Below are 14,965 nucleotides of genomic sequence, written 5' to 3'. Positions count from 1 at the left end.
GAATTGCTGGAGCATAGCAACTTGCATCCAACATTTTACATGGGAAAGGGGTAACAGAGCCAGTTATGGCAGTGTTACAGCACTTGGGGACCCCCAGCTTCCCAACTAGGGTAATTCTGTGCCAACAGAGCAATTTGAAGAGACCTTATCAGGGCCCACATGTTCTACTTGCAATACAACGAATCTGCTAATTTATCATCTGGGACAGCAGAATTAAAAATAAATTAGTAAATTAGAAAACGGCACAGCTGAACATATCTACTCCAAACTATTCTGGGGAAGTAGGGGACAGTTAGATAATTCTGTTCAATGAGATTTGAGAGAGGGGGGGAAAAAGCCAGAGCATGTAATTGAGACAAAATAGTAAGACTCTTAAGCAGAAGTTTCCAGTAAGTACCCATCACGTCTGCATTATTGATCTGTTCTGGCAACATATATTCATGTGCCATATAATTCAGCAGTCATTGTCAAAATGGATCGTGTGAGCAATAACAAGCTTCCACCAACAACTGAAAGCTACTCTCTCCTCTGACACACACTGATGCAGTCTGGCCATAATTTACTTCCCTCTTGTGAATGGCAAATTGCCTTTCCGGTTTTGGTGATGCGTCTGAAATCCTTGTAGGTTCCTGCGGCTGATTGTCTAAGAACTGTGCACACAATTAGTCTGTCTGTTACTAGTCCACACCCATATTTTTGTCTCACGCAGCTGGTATGTCTTGTCTTTTAGACTGTAAACTCTTTGGGGAAGGACTTGTCCTTTACTCCATGTTTGTACTGGGCTGTGCACTAGCAAAATACAAATGTTAAATAGGCCAAGAAACAGGGGAATCTGTGAGAGAATTCGGTGGTGGTGGGAGATGGATTGACAGCTCTGAAGTCCTGTTTCTTCATAGCGTAGGTAGGGCACTGGTAACAGCATGCAAGCTGCCCCGCACCTCCAGGAGAGACTCCCTTTGCAGGTAAGAGAGGGGTTCAATCTGCACATCCCTTTAGTCCTTGGGCTCTGTTGAAACTGCCAACAAAATGTCCAACTATGGTGGTATCAGGGAAAGGTGAAATGAGAACTTTGGTCCACTAGGAATGGGGCTGAGCGCACCAGTATACTTTATCCTATGATGTTGCTGGTTAGAGGTAACTTTATCCCTAACAGGCTGGGCCGGATTCAAACCGGTGGTCAATTGGTGAAAGGATCCAGAGTCCATTTTTTTTCCACTGAGCCAACTAGTCCCCCAAATCAGGGAAAGCCAGAAATAGTTTGTTTTATGTGAATATGACTGTTCTTAATCCATCAGCACTCCTGGGAATTGCAAGGAACAGAAAAAGCCACTAATGAGATACATATTTTTATGCCACCTTGCAGAGAGATTGAAAAGAATGATGCTTGTAACTTATGCAGCTCAACCTATCTGAAATGAGCACTCATTGTAAGCCACTTGCTGAATGGTGGTAGCCTGTTAATAAGAACAGAAGAGAATTGTACTGTGTGTGTTTGGGAGATAGATTTCTGCTGTGAAATGACTCCAAAGTTATCTAATAAGGGTGGGTCACTTCGACAGGTTGCTCCGCACAAAGAGGAATGTTTTTTAAGTGAAGGGCTCTATCAGTGCAAAGCAAAAATTAAAATTTGATGAGCAATTCGATATTAATTGGTGCTCAGTTATTTCACTCTGATGTCCAGCAGGCCCATAAACAGAGTACTGCTAATAATAAACACACACATCAATACAAGTTTATGGCCATTGAAAAGAAGTTTGGAGCACCAAGTTGAGAATTTTTCAGATGCAGTCAGGCAGTGGAGATTGTCAAAGGCACAAATGGGAGCTAGGGACCCAACTCCCACTAAGTGTCACCGGAAATTGGATGCCTAAACACCCTTTGTGTCGGTGAAAATTTCCCCCACAGCTCATGAATAAAACATGCCATTGAAACGTGTCTTGTGGGGAGGCTTTAACAATTTGACTTTTATCCAGAAAAGAGAACAGACTCAGCTTTGCTATTTACAGGACACATTTCTCTTGTAAAATAGGAACTGTTGCTGAAGGTACCAAGGAGACAAGGATCTAGATGAAGCTGAAGCAGAACAGGAAGACAGATATGCACCTTTGCATGTCAATGCCCAGACTATTTCAATTCTTATAACAATGTTAGCGTCTGAGCTCTAGGAACAAGCCAAAATTTTAGGTAGGTTTGTGGATACAGTGAACGTGTTGCAAAATTCTACATGTAAGAACTATGGAAAGTTTCTCCCTTTACTCTTCTTACCAGTTTTGGAATTTGGAAAAATAGGAGAAAAAACAACACACGCTACTTTATGGAGATGATGGGAACTATTTACAGTAGCAGGGTGGTGGAATGAATTAATCAGTAGTGAGAGTGAACTCTCATTGCTTCATATTAATCCTAAATTAAAAATGCCAAATTAAAATATTTTGCATTAGCAAACATTCTGGTCAAACCAGAAAGTGCAAAATGCCATACTACACTAATGTTAAAACACTTGGTTAATGAAAAGTAACCAAATCAAACATTGTTTTCTAAGAGGAGCATTTGAAAGACCGATGCAGTCTCATTTTTGAATTTTGCAGTAAATAAGATTTTGATTTAAAGTAGCAGGAATGCAAGATACCAGACCGTTCATTCTAACTGGGAGGTCTTCCTTGTACACATTTGTAATGTGCATGAATAATAGAACTTGTTTCTTGTATCTTTCCCTGAAATTAAAATTGTAACAAATCACACATTGGTGTTTGTTAAGAATAAAAATTTCTGACATTTAAGATACAAGATGACAATGTTTTCCAGGAATAAAAAAGGCAGCATTCTTAAGAATAATCAGACAGATCTTTCTTTGTTGTATTTGCTCTGAATTCTAGAAATACATCTAAATGTAGTCTAACAAGACTGATTCACAAGAAATTAATGAGGAACAAACATTAATTATTCATGTCCTGAAACTGTAGGTTTGCTAATGTTTCTGCTAATCACCAAAGCCAAACAGATGTATCTCACTATAAAGGCAATCTTGGTGAAGAGGTGAAAGAACAACTTTGAAAAGTCTACTTCATTACAATTAGGTGAAATGCATCAGTGCCCCAAAATGTCCTCTATTTACCTGCAATTCAGTTTTAAAATGCTGCAATACAAAGGTAAGATCCCAGTCTGTTTCAAGCCATGTTCTATTTGAAAAAGCTTAATCTATGTATTGTACTGAAATACTTTAAAGCACTAACATACCATAGATTCATAAATTATGATGCCAAAAGGGATCACTGTGATCATCTAGTCTGATCTCCTACATAACATAGGCCATAAGACTTCCGTGAATTAATCCCTGTTTCAACTAAAGCATGTTTTAGAAAAACATCCACTCTTGATTTAAAAGTTTCCAGTGATAGAGAATTTACCATAACCCTTGGTTAGTTGGTCAAATCGTTCATTACCCTCATTGTTACTGATTTATCTAGCTTCAACTTCCAGCCATTGATCTTGTTATACTTGCATCGGCTAGATTGAAGAGCACTCTTATCAAATTTCTGTTCCTCAGAGAGATGCTTATAAACTGACCAAGTCAACCCTTAACCTTCTCTTTGTTAAACTAAACAAATCACTAAAAGGCATGTTTTCCAGTCCTTTGATCATTCGCATGGCTCTTCTTTGAATGCTTTTCAATTTTTCAACATTTTTTGAATTGTAGACACCAGAAGTAGACACAATATTCCAGCATCAGTGTCAAATGTAGAGGTAATATGATTGCCCCTCTACTCAAATTTCCGTTTATGCATCAAAAGATCACATTAGTCCTTTTGGCCACAGCATTTCACTGGGAGTTCATGTTCAGCTGATGATCCTGGTGGATAGTCTTTTTCAGAGTCATTGCTTCCCAGGATAGAGTCCCTTATCCTGTAAGCATGGCCTACATTCTCTGCTATAAGATTCATTAACTTTGCACTTGACTGTGTTAAATCACATTGTTTGCTTGTGCCCAGTTTACCAAGCAATCCAGATCACTATCAGTGACCCCATCCTCTTCGTTAATTTACTGACATCCCCAATCTGTGCGTCATCTGCAAACTATCAGTAATGATTGTATGTTCATCATTCTAATTTCTTAGTCAATATGTTGGTACCAACTCAAATACCTTGTGGACGTCTATACATATTACATCAACACTATTACCTTATCAACCAAACTTGTACTCTTAAACAAATAGCTTAAGTGTGACAAGGTCTATTTTCCATAAACCTATGTTGATTGTCATTAATCCAGTATCAGCCATTCCATTATTTCAGGCCGACAGGCCTATAACTACCCAAGATTGTCCCATTTACCCTTTTTAAATATTCACACAACATTGTCTGTTCCAGAGGATGGAGAAAGCTAATGTTCCAAAGACTTACTTAAAAAAACAAACAAACAAACAAACAAAAAAAATCCCAAAAACCAAACGCAACATTAGGGGGGGAGGGATAGCTCAGTGGTTTGAGCATTGGCCTGCTAAACCCAGGGTTGTGAGTTCAATCCTTGAGGGAGCCACTTGGGAATCTGGGGCAAAATCAGTACTTGGTCCTGCTAGTGAAGGCAGGGGGCTGGACTTGATGACCTTTCAAGGTCCCTTCCAGTTCTAGGAGATGGGATATCTCCATTATTTGTATTTAACATTCAAGAGAGTTCCTCAGCCAACTCTTTTGAAGCTCTTGGATGCAAGTTATCCAGACCTGATGATTTTAAAATGTCTGACTTTAGTAGATGCTGTTTAATATCCTCCTGAGTTACTGCTGACATGGAAAGCATTTCATCATCATTAGATATGACTACATGATCCAACTTTTTCCCAAATTCAAAGCAAAAATATTTACTGAACTCTTCTGCTTTTTCTGCAGAATTATTGACAATTCTACCATTTCCATCTAGTAATGGACCAATACCATTGTCAGGATTCTTTTTGTTCCTAATATTCTTAAACTCCTCTTTATTATTCTCAACTCTGCTGGCCATAAATTCATTCATGTCTCCTTTTGCTTTCCTTATTTTTATTTTATGATACCTAGCTTTTGATTTATATTTACTATCAACTTCTCCTTTCTTCCATTTGTAATATATGTGGGGTTTTTACAGCTGCTTTCACTTTCCCACTAAGCTAGGTTGGTTTTTTAACCAGTGTAGCCTTCTTGGCATTTAGTAATATGTTCTAAAACAATTCCTAAACATTCATATTTTGCTGTTTTAGTTCTTTCTCCCAACTAATTTGAACTTTGTGAAACTGATCCTTTTAAAGCATCAAATATATGTCACTGATCTGGACTATATTCTATTTGCACTTAACAAATGTGATCAAATCGTGATCATTTGTACCTAAGTTATTACTAATTTTTAGTTTGTGATAAATTTCTCTTTATCTGTCAAGATGAGGTTTAATACAGAATTCTCCTGCGCTGGATGCAACATGATTTGAGCTAGGAAATCATCTACAATATTTAGAAATTCCAAGGATGTTTTAGTACTGGCAGGCTGGGACCTCTAGTACATATCAGATTGAAGTCTCCCATGATCACAAAGCTATTTTCCTATACATTATTGGTAAGTGCTTAAGGAGCCAATAAGCCTATTCGCTAATGTGATTTGGTAGTGTGTAGTAGACACCAGCTAATGCCCCCATCTTGTGCTTTACGTGTTAGGACACTGGTCTACAAGCATTCAAGATCATTTTCTTCAAAGATTTCAGTGACTCAGAAAGAGAAAATGTCATTTTTGACAGAGTGCTACTCCCCATCCCCTTTTCTCCACTCAATTTTTCCCTGATAGGTTATGATCATTGTTTGTAACATTCCAATCATGCAAATAATCCCACCAGGTGTCAGTTATACCATACATGTCAAATATATGCTCAGAAATCCAATTTCCCTTGTTTATTACCCCAGCTCTGAGCATTGGTGCATCAGAAATTAAACACCCTATGGTGCCTTGATTAATTTTGTTGTTAACATTTTTTGTGCTAAATAACTACTTATTTGTTCACGCTTTTCATCCTCTCCTTTTCAGGGCCAGCTCTGACTTTTTTGCCGCCCCAAGCAAAAAACAAACAAACAAAAAAAAAAACCCAGGGCGCAGGGTCAGGGCCGGCTGTAACTTTTTTGCTACCCCAAGCAGCAAAAAAAGCGCCGCGCCGCTGGAGCGCCCCCCCTGCCACAGAATGCCATGCCACGCCGCACTGCCCCCCGCCCCCACCCCAAGCATGTGCTTGTTTGCCTGGTGCCTGGAGCCGGCCCTGCGCAGGGTGGCCAAACCCGGAGGCAAAGCCAAAAAAACCAAAACAAAAACAAAAAAAAACAACCACCACCCTGGGCGCAGGGCGGCTGGAGCTGGAGGCAAAGCAAAAAAAAAACACAGGGCGGCCGTGCCACCCTAAGATTGGATGGAATGCCACCCCTTAGAATCTGCCACCCCAAGCACGAGCTTGCTCGTCTGGTGCCCGGAGCCGGCCCTGCTCCTTTTGGTCAAATGCCCTCCTGACTCGTCTAGCCCAGTGGTTTTCAACCTGTGGTCCATGGACCTTTGGGGGTTCGCAGACTATGTCTAAGATTTCCAAAGGGGTCTGTACCTCCATTAAAATTTTTTTTAGAGGTCCGCAAATGAAAAAAGGTTGAAAACCACTGGTCTAGGCAAACTGTTCCTGAGAAGATGGTAGTATTGACATGGATGTCATCCAAAACGTACAGCCCCTTCTCCCTACAGAAGATGGACAAATGTTCCAGAAAATCAAAACCACAACCACTCTACCTTACACCACTTACCTAGCTAGGGATTTATTTTCAGAATCTTCTGCCTTCTTTCTTCCTTCACTTGCAGAACAGGAAAGATCTCAGAGATGATTACTTGGACATTCTTCTCTTTCAGCATCCTTCTGAATTCCATATATTGGGTGAGATATTCCATGACATAGTATCATTAGTGCCAATGTGCACCAGCACCAGGGGATCTTTGCCAACTTCAGAAGCCTCTCTTATAGTGGCATCTCATGGCACCAGAAGACAGCACATCATCCTGTTGTCTGTCTGTTCTCCCTTACAGAATGTTCTTCCCCATTATTTTTACTACAGAATGCCCAACAAGGATTGTCTGTCTTCCTTAGATGCTGAAGATCTTTGAGGGCATGTTTTATTTTCCCTACAAATTGGGCTCAGCAGCCAGCCACTGGCACACATCTCCATTCCATTCAACCAACTGGATTTTCAGAGCTATCTTCTGCAGTTTCTATGCTGATGACCTGGTAAAGACTGGAAAGTACTACAGGTCCTGACCCAAAGCCCGCTGGAATCAATGGATGTCTTTCTATTGAGTTCATTGGTTTTTGGCTCATCCCTCTGTAGAAATGGGAAATAGAAAAGGAAAACGTAAGGGGAAAACTGAGAACGTTAGCTTTTGGTTCTTCAAATACAAACTCAAGGATTGAATACTAGAATAAATCCTGTAGTTGCACTTCTAGTGTGTTGAATCACAATCCTAGATCTGAAGATCCACTGCTGTCTCTTCAAATGAAAATACATAGAGAGAACAAAGAAAAATTAATGCTTTAACAAGTTTTAGGGCCTGATTTTCAAACTGTGCCTCCATCTTGGTGAAAACAATTTTACTTCTAAAACTGAGCCTGCAAATGCTATTTAGACATTTGCCTACCAGAATACACTTGAAAAACTGGTGGCCTGGTGTGTGTGTGTGTGTGTGTGTGTGTGTGTGTGTAATCAAAGCATAATTAATGCATTAGACAAAGAGTTAGACATCAAGGCTAAAGTTTGGAGCACTACAAAAAAAATTAAATTGTGATCTTGTCTTTTACTTAAACAGTCTGAAATATTGTCAGACTTCAGAGATGGGCAATTTATCCAGGCGTTCTGCAATCATTTATTTTATGAAAAAAGTCAATCATAATGAAGACTGCATCACGAGTGAAGATTTTCCCTTGAGTGAGCATACGCACACTGTGCTTCTTCAAAACCCTCTCTCTAGCTCCTTGTGGAGCTAGGCAATACTGTTCCAGCTATTAGCCAAAGGGGGTCACTACAAAGTATGTAATAGGAGAACATGCTTCCAGTCACACCCTCCAGGGATTAAATGCTCTTCCAGACTGGGAGTGAAATTCATTCTAACAATATTGCAGAAAGCAAGTTCAGATTGTCACATATTTATCCCAAAGTGTTGTATTCACATATTTATTTCATACTTCTCACAATCAGTAGACCAGCAAGAGGAGATAATGGTTTTTCACTTCATTAAAATGCTATCCTTGGTGATTTAAGTAGAGATTTCAAACCTTCCTCACCAAGGAGCTGATAGCTTGGCGCTCTGGGCTTCTATCTTCAGACAGCTTATAAGAACTTTACAAACATTTATTCAATCCTGGAGCACTAGAATTCCACCTGTGCTGCAGGGTTAATTCCACCAAGTTCCTGCATAACAGGAGGAATTTTAGAGCTTGTTTATACTGGGAAATTTTTCTAACTAGTCTGTCTGTCTAACCTGATTTTAAACCTGGTTAGAGTCATAGTGGTCTCAAAACTAGTTCACTAAGACTAGGTCAGGCTGCCTAAAACCAGACCTACATTATAGCTGCATCTGCAAAACATTGAGAGACCTGCTCAAGGTCCCAAAGTAGGTCGGTGGCAGAGCTGAGGACAGACGTCAAAACTGACTCCTCCTCCTATGCTCTAACCATCAGACCATGCTCCCTCCTATGTACCCTGCGGACCCCTTTGAACTAGTTCCCATGGCAGTGCATAAGCGGTACCTTGGAAGTCGGCATAAAGGTTAACGGGTTGCTTCTAGAAAGTAACATTTGTAACATGTGCTTCCAGCTTCCACCCAAAAGTTAGCGATGCCCCTCTGGCTGAGAGCCGCTGGGGACAAGGATCTTTTAAAGCTGTTGGGTGCATGCCTGCCCTGTAGCTCTATAAAGTTATTCAGCTTTGTGTTTTCTTCACCTCCCTTTTACATTAATGCTCACTGAAATCTTCATTAAAATTTGAAATTAAAATGTAACAATCAAAGAAGGAAGGGGAGAAATCCTGTCACCTGACATTAAACTCACCGCGTCCACATTTACATTTGGAGGGTTTTTCGTTACCCCAAAATAAATGAATAAATAAATCACACCGGCTGCTATGTCAGAGTTTGGGGAACAGAAGTAGTCGCTGGCCAAAGCGTGTGTATTGTTAGTTGCACTGCCACAGCAAATCCCACGTATGATATCAGTGCTGACAAGCCAAAGCTTCCTGCACTACTCACTATGTTTTATTAAGGAACAGAATCTGCTGGGCCGTGTAGCTGGCAGTGGCTGTTGAACACACACCAGCTGAATTCCCTTTGCCGCTGCAGACACTCCCAAGTCACAGGCATCACACAGTATTTTCAGAAGCTCCGTGTATCTTCTTCTGTTAAAACATCCCTGATTCTTACCGCTGTTTTTCCACCCATCAAACACACCTATCCTTTCCTTTCCTGAGCTCAACAATCCTCCTGAAAGCCTAAAGGTCTTAAACAACATTATATTGGTTACAGAGCTGCATTAATGCAATGGAACCTTTCCACAGTAGCCGAAGGTTTATAGCTCATGAATAGCAGATAGGTGCTTTGGAAAAACTCCCAGGGGATTTAGGAGCATAGGCCCAATTGACATTCACAATGATTTTCAATGGGTCATATGCTCCTAAATCCCTTATGCACTTGAGAAAAATCCCACCTCACACCCCTCAATTATTTGGTCTCTTCCCCCTTGTTCCTTCAAACATTTTGCCCAGTCAGGGTCAGGCAACAGGGCTTCTGGCACTTCCCATGAGATTATTTTAGCCAGACATCACTCTCATACACTCTTTCCATTCCCGTTATTTTCCTTTGATTATTTTCACCTCATTAGTTTACCTGCTCTTCCCACCCCCAACCTCCTACCACACCTATTCTTTCCCCACCTTGGTCAAGCCAGAAACTCAAATTTGGGCTTTAGGTTCACAAATGAGTTTCAAGCCGGCCTTGTCAATACACCAGTATACTTACATACAGCCTTTTAGTGCTGGCTTTCCCAGTCATCCTTTAGCCCAGCTGCCCTTCAATACAAGTCTGCCCTCACAGACCAGTCCTTCCAGAACTTTCCACATGGTTGTTGCAATCCTTCCAGTTGTCCACCTGTGTTGGGGAGGTGCCCACGATTGCACCGATTAGCCCAGAGTGGTTGTACCAGTGCTGTATACAGGGAGACTAGCACTTTTTCAATCTATGTGCTGTCATTTGTGCAGCACACAGAGTAAGTGCATGGCTTTCCCCCACTCCCATTTCAGCCTTCCAAGCTTCTCCCTCCTGTTGAATACTGTACTAGGACGACAGTACTTCTCCCCTTGCCCCCACCTTCACACACACTTTCACTTGCATTCCTCTAGCTTGACACTTGTGCTGCCAATATATATTGCCACGTTTTGTCCCTTGGCATTATTCTCCTGCCCTCAGTAGTGATGTTGCATGGGGAAGAGGTCTGTGCATATGTGCAAGGTGAAAAAATGATGTTCAAGATAGGGAAGCACAAAGGACGCTAATCCTGCATTGCTTTATGTCTGGCTTACTGCTGCCTAGTAGCAGAGCAAGGCCTAAGGCAGCAACACACGAGTAAGTCCATCAACAACTTGATGAACATGGGGTATAAGTGTTTGTATTAGATGCAGCCATTTTTTTGTAAGGGAAGAGGAATTCAGACTCTGCACCATTCAGTGCAGAGAGCTTGTGCTTACCTTCAAATGTACTCACCTGCAGCCCCTGTTCACGCTTGCTTTCCTCTTGTTGTTTTACATGTCTTAAAGGTAGCAGTCACCCAAATAAAACAATTCTCTGGCTTGCTGGAGACCAGGCATGGGAGTGAATAGGCCAGTGAGCACATCTTTAAAAAGAGCTCTTGAGGTGTGACATTTTGACACAAACCCTCGAGGCAGGCTGTGAAGAGAGGCTGCCCTCCAGTGGCTTCTCTTAGAGAGGTTAGTACATTTACCTTGTTCTACAGGTGGTCACAAGTGAACCGGTCTTGCCAACCTTCCTCACTCCCCACATAAAACAGAACCCTAACCTTAAACATTAAAAATGCAGAAACCTCAAGCTGTGTAAACTAAAGCAGTGATAGGATCTTATTACTATGATCTGTGTCCCATTTCCCCCACCTTGCTCCTATCATTGGAGTTCTAGCTAAAGCTAGAGGTCCTGATTTTGACCACATTATTCATTTACCAACGTGATATATGCCATCATGTGCCAGCAATGCCCCTCTGCCATGTACACTGGCCAAATCAGACAGTCTCTATGCAAAAGAATTAATGGACACAAATCTGACATCAGGAATCATAATACTCAAAAACCAGTGGGAGAACACTTTAACCTGTCTGGTCATTGAATGACAGACCTGCGGGTGGCTATTTTACAACAGAAAAGTTTCAAAAACAGACTCCAATGAGAGACTGCTGAGCTGGAATTGATATGCAAACTAGATACAATCAACTTAGGATTGAATAAGGACTGGGAATGGCTGAGCCATTACAAACATTGAATCTCTCCCCCCTTGTAAGTATTCTCACACTTCTTATCAAACTGTCTGTACTGGGCTATCTTGATTATCACTTCAAAAAAATCCCCCCCCCCCTTACTTAATTGGCCTCTCAGAGTTGGTAAGACAACTCCCACCTGTTCCTGCTCTCTGTATGTGTGTGTGTGTATATATATATATCCTCAATATATGTTCCATTCTATATGCATCCGAAGAAGTGGGCTGTAGTCCACGAAAGCTTATGCTCTAATAAATTTGTTAGTCTCTAAGGTGCCACAAGTACTCCTGTTCTTTTTGCGGATACAGACTAACACGGCTGCTACTCTGAAACCTGTCATATTGAGTAGTACTTCATTCTGCAATTTGATTTCAGCATGACTACTCTGAATAAAGGCGACAGTCAATCTGTGATACTGTAAGCTGCAAGGAATTTTGTCTACAAGGAGTCATGCATACTTATGACAGTTTATAAATAATCACATTAAAAATACTATCCTAAAAGAATCTTACTATTGCAAAAGTGTAAAAAATAATAAGCTATCATAACTCATCATCATAATGCATGGCAAATTACAGTTGCACAAGCAGAATTAATTCTGTCACTTCCTAATTTTTGCTGGACTTTGCAATCATATTAAAGTGTTTGCTTAAAACAAACAAACAAAAAAATGCCATTAAGTGAAACCATACTGACCCCCTCCCCAACATGGATCATCACCAGGACTGAAGCCTCTAGATCCATAGAACAGACTTCTACCATTTGAGCTGATAGAGTAACTGGCAGCAGTAGTAGGCAATTATCCTCTGTTTCATCCCCCTCTAAGGGGCTAGTCCAAATACTTTGCCAGTGGTCTTCCATCCTTTGCTGAAAACACAGAAATGCTGAGACTTGAGGGTCCTGGGTTCAATTTCGAGTTCTAGAGGGGAGTGCCCTCTAGTGGTACTAAACACTTCTCATCCTGTTCCTCTCAGTTCCTTTATGTCCTGTGCCTCCCTGCTCCTATTATTCCCCTCCTTACCTCTGGCTCCTGCCCGGCCCTCTCTCAAATGCAGAGGGATGATAGGAAGGGAGGTTTTAGGTCGATTGCTACCTAGTCACCGGCAAGGGGAGCATGGAGTCTCCCTGTTCTCAGTTCCAGTACCTGGCACCACAGAGCACCAGCAGACGGGAAGAGCAATTAGAGGGCAAGTCCAGCTCAGCCCTTGCAGTAGCCTTGGGATGGAGCATGCTCTGTCATTCTGAGAGGATGCTGCACGCTCAATGCAGTTAGTATGTTTGGGGATGTGGAGCATGCCCAGTTATTCAATCTCTTGGGAGAATTTAGTTGCCAGCTTCTAACCAACTTCTGAGCATGTATAAACTGCAACTTTCAGAGGCTTATAAATTGGCCAGACTTGGGTAGATTTTTACATGAATGGCAGAGGGCACATCCCTAACATGGGGGTGACCTCCCTGCCAAATTTCAAGTCCCCTGCTCCAAAGCATGGAGGTGCTAGAGCTTTTCAATGAAACTGTGCTAAGGATCTCATGTGCAAAACAATATTTTTCCTTTAACTTTTCCCAGAACAGGCAGACATCCACCATGGACAATTTCTGCCTGAATAACTTACGCTTGGCAAAGTTGTAAGCAACTGAAACCAGGGACTTACAATGGAAAGTGTGTGTTACCTACAGATAGCACAACCAGCTTAGCCTAAAGTGTCCCATTAGGTTTCATTTACACTTTTTCCAGCGAAGAGATACAAATACTGCCTAGGTAGGAGGGCTCACTTCCATTCAATTCTTACTTCATACATGTCCAGCTGGAAAGGGAATCTTTATGAGAACTGAACTGACAATCACATTGCCCTGGGTAAAGATCAGAGCAGGTGCTGTTCTGATTTTGTACTGAGCATCATAAGAAGGTAGAAATTCTTGAAAGTTAGTTACCTTTCAATCCCACCGTCCCTCCCAATCCCAACGTGAAAAGTTGACTGGATCTACTGGCAAGCCATTTTCTTTCTATCCAAGTAAGAATAGTTCCGTCCATTAATTGAACTAGAATGTGTGGACAAGGGAATGCGCTAACAAAGCCAGAATCAGCAAGTACAAGCCAGAGACAAGACAAGAACAAAAATCCCCAAAACCAAAAAAGGACACATGGGACAAAATCATATTCCATTTCTACCCTATAGAACCGCAGTGAAGTTGGAGCAGAATTTAGCCAGGAATATTTACAGCTACTGTCCTTGACTCCATGGATTACCGTTTTGTCTGAAAATAGTGTACTCTGAATCCAGGGATCAAAGATTGGAGTATAAAGTCACGTTCCTGATGTATCATGCAACAGGCTGATAGTGTCTCTAACAATATTTAAAATGAGATTCCTGCTGTGAAGATAGACATGACTAAAAAAAGCAGAGGTTTTCATGTTTATCAAATCAATGGCTTTCAGACAGAATATCCTGTTTACAAGAAAATTGTTTTTACTGTCAGGTCTGCAAATGCAATCTGGAATCTAGAGCTGGCTGGAACATTTTTGACGTACTGTGGTCTTGTGGAGACGTACCCACCTCAATGGAGTTTTCGTCCAGGGGAGAATAAAAAACCTGACCATTTTGACAATTCATTTTTTGCGGAAACATTTGAAAGATTCTGGTTTTGTTCCAATGAGGAATGAAAAACATCAAAGACTCAGCAGTTGTTGAGAGATGGAATTGCCATCCTCCGATCAGCTCTCCTGGACTCTAGATAAAAGCTCTCTTTGTGATGACCTCTGAACCACCTGAAGTACAGGATTTTGAAGCAAGAACATGCGAATAATTTGTTTGGGGATGCACAAGTTAGAACAGACTCCTGTTTGCTCATGTAGTTATGTGGGCATAGTGGTAATAAAACACAGGACCTTAACACAGGAGCAGGCCTCTTCAACTAAGTGGCACAAATTTTGCAATGTCACTTTCAGGGCCGTCTCCAGCTTTTTTGCTGCCCCAAGCGGCGAAAGGGGGGCGGGGGGGGGGCGCAAAAAGAGATAAAGCCGCGATCAGCAGCACTTCATTCTTTGGCGGCAATTCGGCGGCCGGTCCTTCCCTCCCCGAGGGAGGGAGGGTCCCACCGCCAGATTACCATCGAAGACCTGGACGTGCCGCCCCTTTCCATTAGCCACCCCAAGCACCTGCTTCTTGCGCTGGTGCCTGGAGCCAGCCCTGGTAACTTTAAAAAATATACAACGCCCCTAAAAAAATAAAATACCCAACTGTAGGTGCTATCATACTTCCAGTCCCCACAGGCAATCAGGCTATACCCAGAAGTATAAACGACTTTTTTATACTTTGAAACAGACAGACTCCTGGTTGACTGGAGCTACCATGTCATCTGACAGGAAAATTGTTAAGCTTCACGCACTCATTTT

Source organism: Malaclemys terrapin, chromosome 8 (assembly GCF_027887155.1).
Source record: "Malaclemys terrapin pileata isolate rMalTer1 chromosome 8, rMalTer1.hap1, whole genome shotgun sequence".
Classification (NCBI taxonomy): Eukaryota; Metazoa; Chordata; order Testudines; family Emydidae; genus Malaclemys; species Malaclemys terrapin.
Note: the sequence above shows the minus strand (reverse complement) of the source record.